Source organism: Agrilus planipennis, unplaced genomic scaffold (assembly GCF_000699045.2).
Source record: "Agrilus planipennis isolate EAB-ADULT unplaced genomic scaffold, Apla_2.0 scaffold73, whole genome shotgun sequence".
Classification (NCBI taxonomy): Eukaryota; Metazoa; Arthropoda; class Insecta; order Coleoptera; family Buprestidae; genus Agrilus; species Agrilus planipennis.
The window spans coordinates 747,232-760,065 of NW_020439682.1; the positions used below are offsets into that span (position 1 = coordinate 747,232).

General features: G+C 34.7%; 1 long non-coding RNA gene across 1 annotated transcript in view; it reads right to left on the reverse strand.

The window, feature by feature from the left end:
* Positions 1 to 12,834, reverse strand: part of LOC112905954 — a 62,088-nt gene that overhangs the window by 5,555 nt on the left and 43,699 nt on the right. The window contains exons 3-4 of the long non-coding RNA XR_003232099.1: positions 3,152 to 3,248; positions 2,994 to 3,062 (exon numbers count right to left, since the gene is read on the reverse strand). This is a non-coding gene — a long non-coding RNA (uncharacterized LOC112905954). The remainder of the gene's footprint in view (positions 1 to 2,993; positions 3,063 to 3,151; positions 3,249 to 12,834) is intronic.

Genomic DNA, 12,834 nt, shown 5'->3' on the forward strand with positions numbered 1-12,834 from the left:
GGTCAAAAACCTCCTCGATCAGTTTTTTGCCAGCAAAGACCAAAAATTTTATGAGCGTGGAATTATGCTACTACCAGAAAGATGACAAAAGGTGTTGGACCAGAACGGTCAATATATAATTTAATAAAGTATTTGTTTATTATACGAAAACTGTCTTTCATTTCCACAAAAAAAACGAAATGACTTTCCGAACAACCCTATAGATACAAAATGGAAATCTATTATTTTTAAGCTTTCAATTGTACTGTATCTTCAAAATATGCACCTCTGTTCAAAATAAACGTTGTTATCTCTGTTTTTTCATCTAGCCACATTAAAGTATTGAAACGACCTGTAATTAACGAAAGGAATAGTAAATATATAAAAGGAGGAGACAAAAGAAAGCAGTAGAAAGTTAAAAAAAATAGATAGCTGAAGGCCAAGTTTTAACGAATCCTCCTGAATTATTTTCAGTCTAGACAATGTCTGCATAATTATGAGAGAAATGCTTAGATTCCTAGTCTTAAACTAACGACCTGTTGAAATAAGAAATTTATTAAGTTAGTTTATAAAACATCAAAAATAATCTACGTTTATTATTTTAAGGCGAACTGCCAATCAAGTGTGATCATTTGTTAACCAGTATAGTGCAATTAATTTTATGAACAAAAATTATTTGCTATGAATTTGTTGTTAATAAGTAGAAGAATAAAACCTCTAAAGACATGAAGGGTTAGTTAGAAGTAGGGATATATTAGAAGCAAAAACAGGAATATGTAGAGGCGGATAAAGTCCTGAATCAAGGAAATACTAACAACATCAGCACAGGATAGGAAGTATAATATAAAAGTTACAACATTATGCCTTAATGTTAACATAAAATGTCAAAAATTCTTGAGGACCTCTAAATAGCTGCAACTAGGAAAGAATCCATCATTGTTAATGTCAAAAAGACAGACAGGTAGTCGTCGAAAATAAAAATTAAATATGATTTTTTAGAAGTTTTGCAATTCTTGAGCGATTATTAAACACTTTTAGTCGTATNATAACATACCTTTGCGAATGTTCAGAGCAAGGTAATTGGTTGGAAAATTTATTTAATTGTGAATTGTGTAAGTTGTTTATTTGTTTAACTTCCCAATGTGTTTTTGCTTTAAAATAGATAGGTTTTATATTTTTTAAAATGTGTTACAAAGACATCGATATTGAAGTCAACTAGCACAATATTTTACTAGTTTAATTTTTACAGAAATTACATTACAACTGGGATTTGGGGATGTTTGCCTAAATATTTTAGGCACAACAGAATTAAATGTTGTTTATTTAGTAAGCATTTTTTATTTTACTCAAAATAAAACGTTATTATTTAGTGTTCGTTCTAAGATTAATTGTGCTGCAAATTAAGCAAACTTAAAAGACATGAATTAAAATTTTTTCCTTTTAATTGTAAAACTTTAGGAAATCATCTTTGTAACCCAAAATATACTTTCTGCAAATATAAAAAGAATATTGGAAAAAAGTGGAATTTATCGTTTAAGTTGTAACTCTTGTAATGCTATTTAGATTGACCAAAGCAATAGGTCTGTTAGAAAGCGAACTTACGAACATAATTACGTAATAAACAAAAAGGATTGTAAATGCGGCTTTGCCGTACATTATATTATCAACTTACAACAATTACAAACAAATCTTCCAGACATAGAAAAAGTCAAAATTTTACATTGTAATATTCGAAAAAATCACTTTCTGAAAACCTGGAAATTAGAAAAACATTATAAATCTGATTAATAATAAGACAGCTAAAAATTTAGTGAAATTTCTTGTTTTTTATTATTTATTCAGTAAACGATAAATATGTTTTTTATATAACATTTTATCAAAGGTGAGTAGTTAAATGTCTGCCCTTCCGAACGGGGTGTGTAACTCTATGTATAGTTATTTAGTACGTTGTAGTTCACGTTTATTTTGGTCAAACGTAAACAAAGCCGTACATATACATGTGCGGTGGACATTTTCCAGGAGATAAACCACACGGAACGACTTGTTTATGGTCGGGTTAGGACACAAATGGCGACAGTTTCCGTCGTGTTGCAATTGTGATAAAACGGTAGCGTTACAGAAAGACAGACATTACAGCAGGTCTACTACAAGTCTTTTAAACTCTCCGACGATGACGATCGAGCTTTTCGAAAACGTCACCTCGATCCTATTCAACACAATCCAACCCAACCTAGCCAAAGTTTATTAGAGCGGCGGCAAGACGCTTTGCGCCCATCTTACACGAATTAAATCCACCTACACAAATCCTTTAATCTTTACACTCGGGCTGTACGAGGAGCTAACATGCCAACAAAACTGAGCTTTCCTTTAAACCACTTCTTAAAGCTTTAACTAATTCAGAAATGTCTCAATATTCATGTAATCAAGTTTAATTAAAAGTCGGATTCGCGTATCGAGGGTTCTGTACAAACTTCTAGGTATGTAAATAGTTCGTCTGTCATAGGAATCGGGTCTCAAAGATTTTTCTCGCATTTTCCCAGTATGTTTCAGCTTTTCCTCCAAAATGATCAGTCCCCAATAGAATATAAGAATTAAAGGATTGGGCAAGGGATTGCAGACCTAACTATTTGACATTAATTTTAATTTGTTATTTCCACTCGTCCCTGAGAAAAATGGTCTTGACAGACGAACAGACGAACAATGGAGTGATCCTACAAGGCTTCCCTTTTCCTTTTGAGGTACGAAACGATAAAAAAGATTATTAAACATGTAAATTAAAACTTTTACAACAACAAGTTTGTTATAATTATTTATACCTGTTATTCTTTTTCCTAACAATTTCAGGTCTGTGTTTAATAAACTGTTTTTATCAGTAATATTATTAAATGATTACATAAAATATAATTTAATTAATTTAACAATGTCGGAGAAATTATTAAGAAAAAAAATACAAAATCAATTTAAATTATTATTTGACAAGAAAATAAAAGGTAATAATTGTATCTGTGAAATACCTTTGTAGATTTTCTGTTTTTTAAATCAAGCTGCACTCGACACTCGACTAGAATGGCTTTATAATTTCACTGAAGAAAAAGAGAGAATTTATTTTTATTATTTTTCTTTAACAAATACGTATACATTGATGTACATATTCCAATTTAATTTTACGAACCAAATAATGTTTTAATACAAAACATCAGCAGTGACGCTTAGGTGCTTTGAAGTCCTTAGAGGATGATGTCCTGGTCTATCCTTCAAATTCTCTTAACCTAGAATTAAAAAAAAGAAAACAAAAATCAGTAATTTTGCAAAACAAGTTTGAATTATTTGTTTATTGTATTAATCCCTAACCAAAGTTTAACATAACTGCTGTATACAGTTGTTAAAATCAGATATCAAACAAGGACTAAAATGCAAGTATCACCACTTCTTTAATCCTAAATAAAGTATTAAGTAATTAATAAATAACTTTTAATAATAACTACTTTTATTTATTATTGTACAAATTCTAATTTTAAATGACAATTTATTTAACCAAACATGTTGTAGGTTTCGAGGACCTTTACTAGGACTTCCATGTTTACGTATCACTATGATAATATCTCTGTGAGCACAACTCCCTGAACGAATATTTTCCGGTAAATGAAACCCTCTGTACGCCTATGATCATCGCAAATGTGAGAAAATACTAAGTAAGTTCTTTTACTGTTATTATTGATGTCTACTATTAAGCTACCCCGTCTTTAAGCCGAAAATAAAACACTTCTCCACTCGATCAAATGGAGTCTTTTTTTCAGTGGAAAGACGAAGAACGCGGTACAAATAGGCAGACTATTAAATTCCACCCTCATTTTTCACGAGGGTGCATTTCATTTTGTGGAAATCTTTGGCAAGGTGGTATTATCGGATTAAGTTTGTGCTTCCACGCACATTCAGCACATAAATCATTTCCCGATGTCAGACTTGTATCCAGGAAAAAAACTTCTATTTGTATTCAGAGCACACTTAAGTTCTAAATTTGCTTATTTGCGCTGGGAAACAGAAAGAAGAATCGCAGTGTGCGTAAACGAATATATTCGTACGTGTCAAGAAAAATTAAATGTGTGTTTTGCTTTAGTCGGAAACAACGCCTTTGCTTTAAAATCCTGCAATCTGAGTAATATGAATTATTTTACTACACGAGTACAATTGTTAAAGGAAAAGACGACTCTAAAGAAAGACAAGACAATAAACGTTCAATAAACAAAATAAATGAATGAAATTAAAAAAAGATATAAAACTAACAATGTGGATACTATCGGGTTGTTCGGAAAGTCATTTCGTTTTTTCCCGACAGAGGATTTAATTGTATTCTTTTGCACCCAACTTCACATTTAAGCCGTATAATTTTTATATGCTTTGAGAGCTCATATAGCAAGGCTTGTGTGTGAAAAATTCCAATTAATTCTACGCAGTAGTTTTTGGTTGGTGCCCTTTTAAATATGGAGAGCGATAAGCAGCATTTTCGACATATCTTACTGTTTTACTACAGAAAGGGTAAAAATGCTGTTCAAGCCAGAAAGAAATTGACTGATGTGTATGGAGAAGGTGTGTTGACAGTACGCCAGTGCCAGAACTGGTTCGCTAAATTTCGATCCGGCAATTTTGATGTCGAAGATGCACCACGTTCGGGAAGGCCGGTTGAAGCTGATAAAGACGCGATAAAGGCATTAGTTGATGTGAACCGGCGAATAACAACACGTGAGATCGGATTGAGGTTAAATTTATCAAATTCAACAGTTTATGACCACTTGAAAGGCCTGGGATTATCCTCGAAGCTCGATGTATGGGTTCCCCATGTTCTCACAGAGAGAAATCTGTGTCGCCGCATTGACGTCTGCGATTCGCTTCTCAAACGTCACGAAAATGATCCGTTTTTGAAGCGCATCATCACTGGGGACGAAAAATGGGTTGTATACAACAACGTCAAACGCAAGAGGTCATGGAGCAAAAAAGATGAACCGGCTCAAACCATTTCCAAAGCCGATATTCACCAAAAAAAGGTGATGCTGTCTGTTTGGTGGGATTTTAAAGGAATCGTTTTTTTTTAGCTTTTACCGGATAACACAACGATTAATTCGGAAGTCTACTGTCATCAGCTGGACAAACTGAATGATGCACTTCAACAGAAAAGGTCAGAACTAATCAACAGGAAAGGTGTAGTGTTTCACCAAGACAACGCGAGACCTCACACAAGTTTGGTCACTCGCCAAAAGCTTTTACAGCTTGAATGGGATACAATGCTACACCCACCATATTCTCCAGACCTGGCACCATCGGATTATTATTTGTTCCGGTCACTCCAAAATTTTTTAGACGGTAAAACCTTCACCTCAAATGAGGAGGTCAAAAACCTCCTCGATCAGTTTTTTGCCAGCAAAGACCAAAAATTTTATGAGCGTGGAATTATGCTACTACCAGAAAGATGGCAAAAGGTGTTGGACCAGAACGGTCAATATATAATTTAATAAAGTATTTGTTTATTATACGAAAACTGTCTTTCATTTCCACAAAAAAAAACGAAATGACTTTCCGAACAACCCTATAGATACAAAATGGAAATCTATTATTTTTAAGCTTTCAATTGTACTGTATCTTCAAAATATGCACCTCTGTTCAAAATAAACGTTGTTATCTCTGTTTTTTCATCTAGCCACATTAAAGTATTGAAACGACCTGTAATTAACGAAAGGAATAGTAAATATATAAAAGGAGGAGACAAAAGAAAGCAGTAGAAAGTTAAAAAAAATAGATAGCTGAAGGCCAAGTTTTAACGAATCCTCCTGAATTATTTTCAGTCTAGACAATGTCTGCATAATTATGAGAGAAATGCTTAGATTCCTAGTCTTAAACTAACGACCTGTTGAAATAAGAAATTTATTAAGTTAGTTTATAAAACATCAAAAATAATCTACGTTTATTATTTTAAGGCGAACTGCCAATCAAGTGTGATCATTTGTTAACCAGTATAGTGCAATTAATTTTATGAACAAAAATTATTTGCTATGAATTTGTTGTTAATAAGTAGAAGAATAAAACCTCTAAAGACATGAAGGGTTAGTTAGAAGTAGGGATATATTAGAAGCAAAAACAGGAATATGTAGAGGCGGATAAAGTCCTGAATCAAGGAAATACTAACAACATCAGCACAGGATAGGAAGTATAATATAAAAGTTACAACATTATGCCTTAATGTTAACATAAAATGTCAAAAATTCTTGAGGACCTCTAAATAGCTGCAACTAGGAAAGAATCCATCATTGTTAATGTCAAAAAGACAGACAGGTAGTCGTCGAAAATAAAAATTAAATATGATTTTTTAGAAGTTTTGCAATTCTTGAGCGATTATTAAACACTTTTAGTCGTATTAACTGTTCTAAAAGCTTTTTAATATGTCAAAAATAAATAAATATTCAATCCTTTAGGTTTGCAAATAGTTTGTTCATTACGGGAATCAAGTCTTGAAGATTTTTCCCGCTTTTTCCGAGTATGTTTTAAATTTGCCTCCCAAAATTAATCCCCAAAACGTATAATTAAAAAAGGTTTTAGAATTTTCCTCTTTACTTGACGTTATAGGTAGGTTCTGATTCTTTCACAAGTGCCAAAATGTGTAGCATAAACGGCTGTATCTTTTGATTGCGTTGACTTAGAAGCTTCATTTTTGTCACAGCTCCAAGGTATTGCAAATTTGAGTATGGGGTACCTTTACGGGTTCATGATAATATGGGGCTTGACAGGCAGACAGACAGACGAACAACGAATTCATCCTATAAAGGTCTCTCTTTTCTTCTTAGGGTACGCAACCCTAAAATTTGGCAGTCTTGGTGTACAACAATTCCGGAGTTTTCTCCGTTGGTTGTCGATTTTAAAGGTTGAGTTTTTCTTCGTTTCGAACTGAAAATAATGACTGTAGGGCAAGTTGCAATCGATCAGCGACCAAATCAGTTTGCTGTTCTCAATGTACTGACATTCGGAGAGATTACTTTGAGAGCCGGCATTGAGAAACAAAGAAAGGGTGGATACCCTTACTGATGGCGTAACATTAGGCTTAGCTATTTTTGTTTCGATCATTTCCGAAAGCCGTTCCGCTTATGTTGTCGAATTAGACGACGCCGGCGACGCTGACGACAGCGGTTACCAATACGAGTCTCTACATTTGTTCCAGTTTGGATTTAATGTTGTTACAATTTGCCGGAAATAGAACTGCGATAGCGATCATTATTTCGAATTCCTTTTGCGGATGACTGACTTGTCCCGCATATGGTCCTTTATGTTATACTACAACAGATCTAGTTGACAGATGATTGAGCGATTCGTTGTTCAGGCAGATTGAAAACCAATTGAATTTGTAACACCAAAGTTTGTATTCAATTATTGCTTACCGATCAGATATGAGCTGAACTTAGTATTAAAATAATTCGAAGTGGTCTGTATTCTGTCGAAACTGTCACACGCGGATCGCGATTTCGATCTTTTTGGATCTCATCAGCGCGTCGCAATCAGCTCCGACAGAACACAGGCCAACTTTTACCTGCTGTCTTAACAGCGCGTTTTAGAAAATACTACAAATGGCGCAGTAAACGCCATCTGTAGCACGATGCTACTGCGTTTACTGCGCCATTTGTAGCATTTTCTACAATGAACTTATTATTGTCGGTAAATAGTGTGGTATGTATTTAGAACTTTGTCATCAGTTTACCATAGGTGTTAGGTAGTGTAGTATCCACGAAGGTAACGATATTGTTCGATGACATGGAATACTAACGTGAGCGATAAATTCTCATGCTTGACAAACGTTAGAGCACGAATAAGGCAATTTTACGCCCCTTCAAGTTTTCAGTAAGAATGACGCGGAAATATTATTTATGAGAGCCACCTTGGCATAGCATCAGCCGTAACGTCTCAAGATATTGGTCTGGAGATGCTCTAGAATGTTAAATGCTTCTCTTAATATATTGCTGGAACGGAACCAACAGGATAATACAATTTTCAGTGCATTAGTTACTTCACCTTCCTATGTTTTTATATTTCATCACTTTTACCTCCTCGTAATGTATATATACGTATTATATTTGTAGGTAGGTAATTATAAAATGAGAAAAAATTATTTCTCGCAGTTAATTAAGCAAATACAATTAAAATTGATACAGCATGACAATTTTAATACTTGCATCATCATCATAAGGTCGTCAGTCTTAAGACTGGTTGGACACGTATCTTCACTTCTTCGTTCGAATTTCTAAATTAACCGTTCTTAAAAAACTTTTGGGTATTTCATTCCCACTAGCCAGTAATGCTGGTGGGCGGGCAGTCCCTCCGGACTACGCCGGAAGGTAGAGCGGAAGGCTCTCTTCAGCCTGCTTTCAGGAATCGTAGAAATGGGTGGGTGGTGGTTCAGGTGAGAAAGATGAGACGGACGAAATGAAGACAGAAGAGAATGAAAGATTATCTGTGGAATTTTACTGCCTCAGCATTTGTCTAGGTGATCCCTACTACTTCTTCCGTCCTGACTTATCTGACTTCCTAGATATCTAAAATCAGCCACTTCTAATTTTTCATCTTCTATCTTTATATTCGCTCTTTCCCTACTTTTTCCCTTCCCTTGTATACCAGTATTTTTGTTTTACTTTTATTTATTTTCATACAATACTGTTTTGTCAGTACCGCTTCCATTTTATTTAAAGCTATCTCTAACTCCTCCTTACCAAATGCTAATACTGCTATATCATCTGCAAATCTAAGCATACTAACCTTTTGTCCCTGTATATCTATCTCTACAGTTGTACTGTCTTTAATGATGTTGATCGCGTCTTCGATGTACAAATTAAAAACCGGGGGTGACAGTGTGCATTCCTGTCTGACTCCCTTCCTAATATTTACTTCTCTACCTTGGAACCGCAAGCTCACTCTTTTATCTTTGTAATTCATCCCTACATTTTTAAGTATATTTAACATTTTTGCATAAAGAAAAAAATTTCTAGCCCTGACCTGTACATTGCTTAGTAACTAAATTGCTATATTACATTAAAAAATCGAGAATTGTAGCAAAATATTTAATTCAAGAACATTAACTAAAACACTAATCAATCAATGAATAAACTATTAATATTTATGAGTAGGTACTTTTGTTTAAATATATTTTTTTTATTATAGGTATGTTTAAGTATCTGTTTGTATCCGATGTTAACATTCAATCAGTCAACCGTTATGACTTAGATGTTTTTGTCTTTTCCGATTGGGTACCGATGACAAATCCCTACACGTAAATTTTAAAGTCGCTCTTCGTCAAACAAGCGGGTAAAATGGAAAGAGGAAGTCAATTAGGATTCGGCGTGTTCCGATGGCGTCAGGAAGGAGGCATACGACGACGACGACGACGACGACGCTTCGCAAAAATAAAGGAGAGAGAGCCAAGACGCAAATTCCACAACTAGAACGACGAGCTTTTCGACGCTGACGGCGAAAGCGTCTTCGTACCCGTCAAACCGTCGATCTGTATTCATACACAAAGTGTCAGGAGCAAGTGAGAAATGAGCCGCTTATCATTCATCATCTGATACAAGGCTTTGCTTCCTTGTAGCTGCCACGGAACGTACAGGCGGTTAAATGAACCGTTGCATTGTACCACCCTACGTGTACATGTATTATATGGATCGTTACATACATACATACATACATATATATATGTAATGTATGACTGTCTTTGTGTTTGAATATACCTATGTTTATACGACAAATAGATTGTCACTATTTTACTACTAAAGAAAAATTTTGACCTGGGCGATTTGGAAGCAGATGGGACTGGGACAGTCTTGGTCTTGATCTTGCTTATTTGGTCTTGGCTAAAATAGTTGTACTCTTAGTTTGGTCTTTCTGATACTAGTCTCGGTCTTGGTCTTGGTCTTGCGTGTTTTGGTTTTGGTCAATGCTCATTTAATCTGATATGTAGGTTTTTTAAATAGCTCTTCCATCATCATCATCATCATAAGGTCGTCAGTCCTAAGACTGGTTGGACCTCCACTCTTTCCTATCCTGAGCTAAACAGGAATCTAATCTAGGTCTACCACTACCCCTTTTCTACCTCTAATATGTCTCTGACTAGACTTTCATGCCTGAGAAGGTGTCCTACCAACCTATTTCGCCTATTTTTTATTGACTTCCATAGAGTTCTCTGTTCTCCTATCCTTTCCAATGCCTCTTCATTTCTACCCACGTTATCCTCATCATCCGCCTACAACACCACATTTCGAAGGCTTCTAACCTTTTCTCTTCCGCCGTGCCCTCTGTCCATGTTTCGCACCCGTACAGCGCCGCGCTCTAAACATATACCTTTAACAACCTTTTTCAAATTTCTAAATTAACCGTTCGCGAGCATAGAAGTGACTTCTTTTTATTAAAGGCGACACGACCCTGCGCTATCCTCTGCTTTATATTTCTATTACTCCTTCCATCCTGACTTATCTGACTTTCGAGATATCTAAAATCAGCCACTTCTTCTAATTTTTCGTCTCCTATCTTTATATTCGCTCTTTCCCTACTTTTTCTTCCCTTGCAGACCAGTATTTTAGTTTACTCTTCCAAGTACAAATTTTTCTATTAACCGACATAATAATTGTCTTAAATGCTGAAATTTGCTGTCATGAGTTTTAAACAAACTAGTGTTGATGCAGGCAATTGACCCTTCCTTCAGCGTATAAATTGACTTTTTTGCGAATAAAATGGGGTCCTTGANACTAATAGGGATTTCTATTAGGTACATGTAGTCACCAAAGGAAAAATACAATATGTTATCGAGAAATTCGTACAAATACCTTCAGCATCTTTTTCAATTAAATAACAAAGTTAGTAATGTTAGTCCAATAAATAAGCATTTTTTACGGTAAATGTCTTTTGAGGAGACCCCGCTATGGCAAGATCAGAAGAAAAATGTTTTCTTATCGTTTAGGGTAGGTATCTGTTTCACGCAGTTAAATTTTCTGCTCGGGTTGATCCTGTAGGTTTATCAAAGGATAGTCTTCATTGATGTTTCAATTTCCCAGATGCTTCCTATTGTTGTCAATAAAAAAACAGGATGTATTGGTAGACGTTACAAAGGAAGGCATCAAGTAGACATATTGAAAATGTAAACAATCATTTCCTCTGCATGGAAAAATCCTGTTTTCTAGAATTTTCTTCTCTACTGCATCAAGCGTTGGCAGAATGGTGAACCTTTTTTTCAGTCGGTGAAAAATTCAAAACCAAATAATAATATAGTCTATTAAAAATAAAATATTCATCAAATATTATAAAAGGAAATTGGTAATCAATTAGTAGACTTTTTTGCGAATAAAATGGGGTCCTTGAAATAAGTAAAAAATATCGATAAAGAATTAATTTGTCTTTACATTTCAACTAAATGTTATTCAGACATAGAAGCAAAGAGCACTTACTCCGAGGACATTCTTGAAGATCCCTTTTTTTTAAACACTGATAAAGTTCCTTTTTTTATATTTATTGTTAAAATCTAGTAACGTAAACTGCAAGACTAAACTAACCAACCAACCGCCCTCGTAAAAATCACTGTCTAAGCATTAAGGAACTATCACATCCTGTCATCATAAACGCTAAATCATATGCTAAAGCTAGACGAGTATTAAAATTAACAATCGATTATCGATTGTAATAAAACAATTGGTTATTGTGATTAATCTGAATAACAGAAGCATTAAAAGTTACGTGATAGACGGCATGTCTTTAGCACTACTTTAGTAGGTAGGTACGTTTTATTTTCTAAAATGTTTCTTCAAACGTAAGGCCCCTTCTTTGCATAATTTGTTGCTTATTAGATTGTCCTATTAAATGATTACATAAATTGTAACTGTCATTTCTTATTTAGACAAGAAAAATAAAAAAATACTTAAAGTGGATTTGCTTGGTTATCAGCGGGGGAGTGTCGCGATGAGACTGATAATGCGACCCCCGCGGGCGTGTGGGATGCAAAACAGAGGGAGAAAGCCACCAGAGCTGGCGTACAAATGTGTGTGTATGTTTGGATATGCTGTTTACAAACGGAGCGGTGATATTTTCTCGTCTGAGGACGTTTTCTGTGACAGCGAGCGACGACGACGGTGGGCGACGTAGCAATCCGAGAAAATGACTAAATTCAAATTCCAACAATGTGCAACACCTTTTTCACGGACTTTTGTGCAAAAGTAATCCTGCGTGAATCTCCAAGGTGGATGGTTTCTCACAAAAAAACTAACTATCGTATACACTAGCAGCGAATTGAGAACCGAACGTATAGAGCAGGGGTGGCCAACAAGTCGATTGCGAGACCAATTTTGATTGATTGTAGAAGCAATTAAAGATTTTGATGTAAGATTCAAGGATTTTGAAAAAAATTAAAGAAATTGTGAAATTTATATCTTTACCTTTCAGAAAAAATTTAAGTGTGAAACGCTTTAGCCAAAACATTTGAGACATATTTCATATGGATCAAAAGGCATAATAAAATTATAATTTACGAACTGACTTAATTTAACAAGCCAGAAAATTTGAAGAAGGTTTTTGGAAATGTTAACTGAAAAAAATATTCCAGTATCATTTTTAGGTACCGAATGTACGGAATGCTGCTACTGAAATTTGGATCTGGAAATTTATTTTCTTCATGAGTCTTTATCTCGAAAACTTAACGAGTGATTTATTTTTGAACATATACGTTACTCACAGTCTCTGTATGAGAGACTCGAACGATAAAATTGTTAATTCAGAGATTCGAGTCTCTCACAGAGAGACTGAATGAATAAAACTGAAAAATTGAGAGACTCGAGTCTCTCG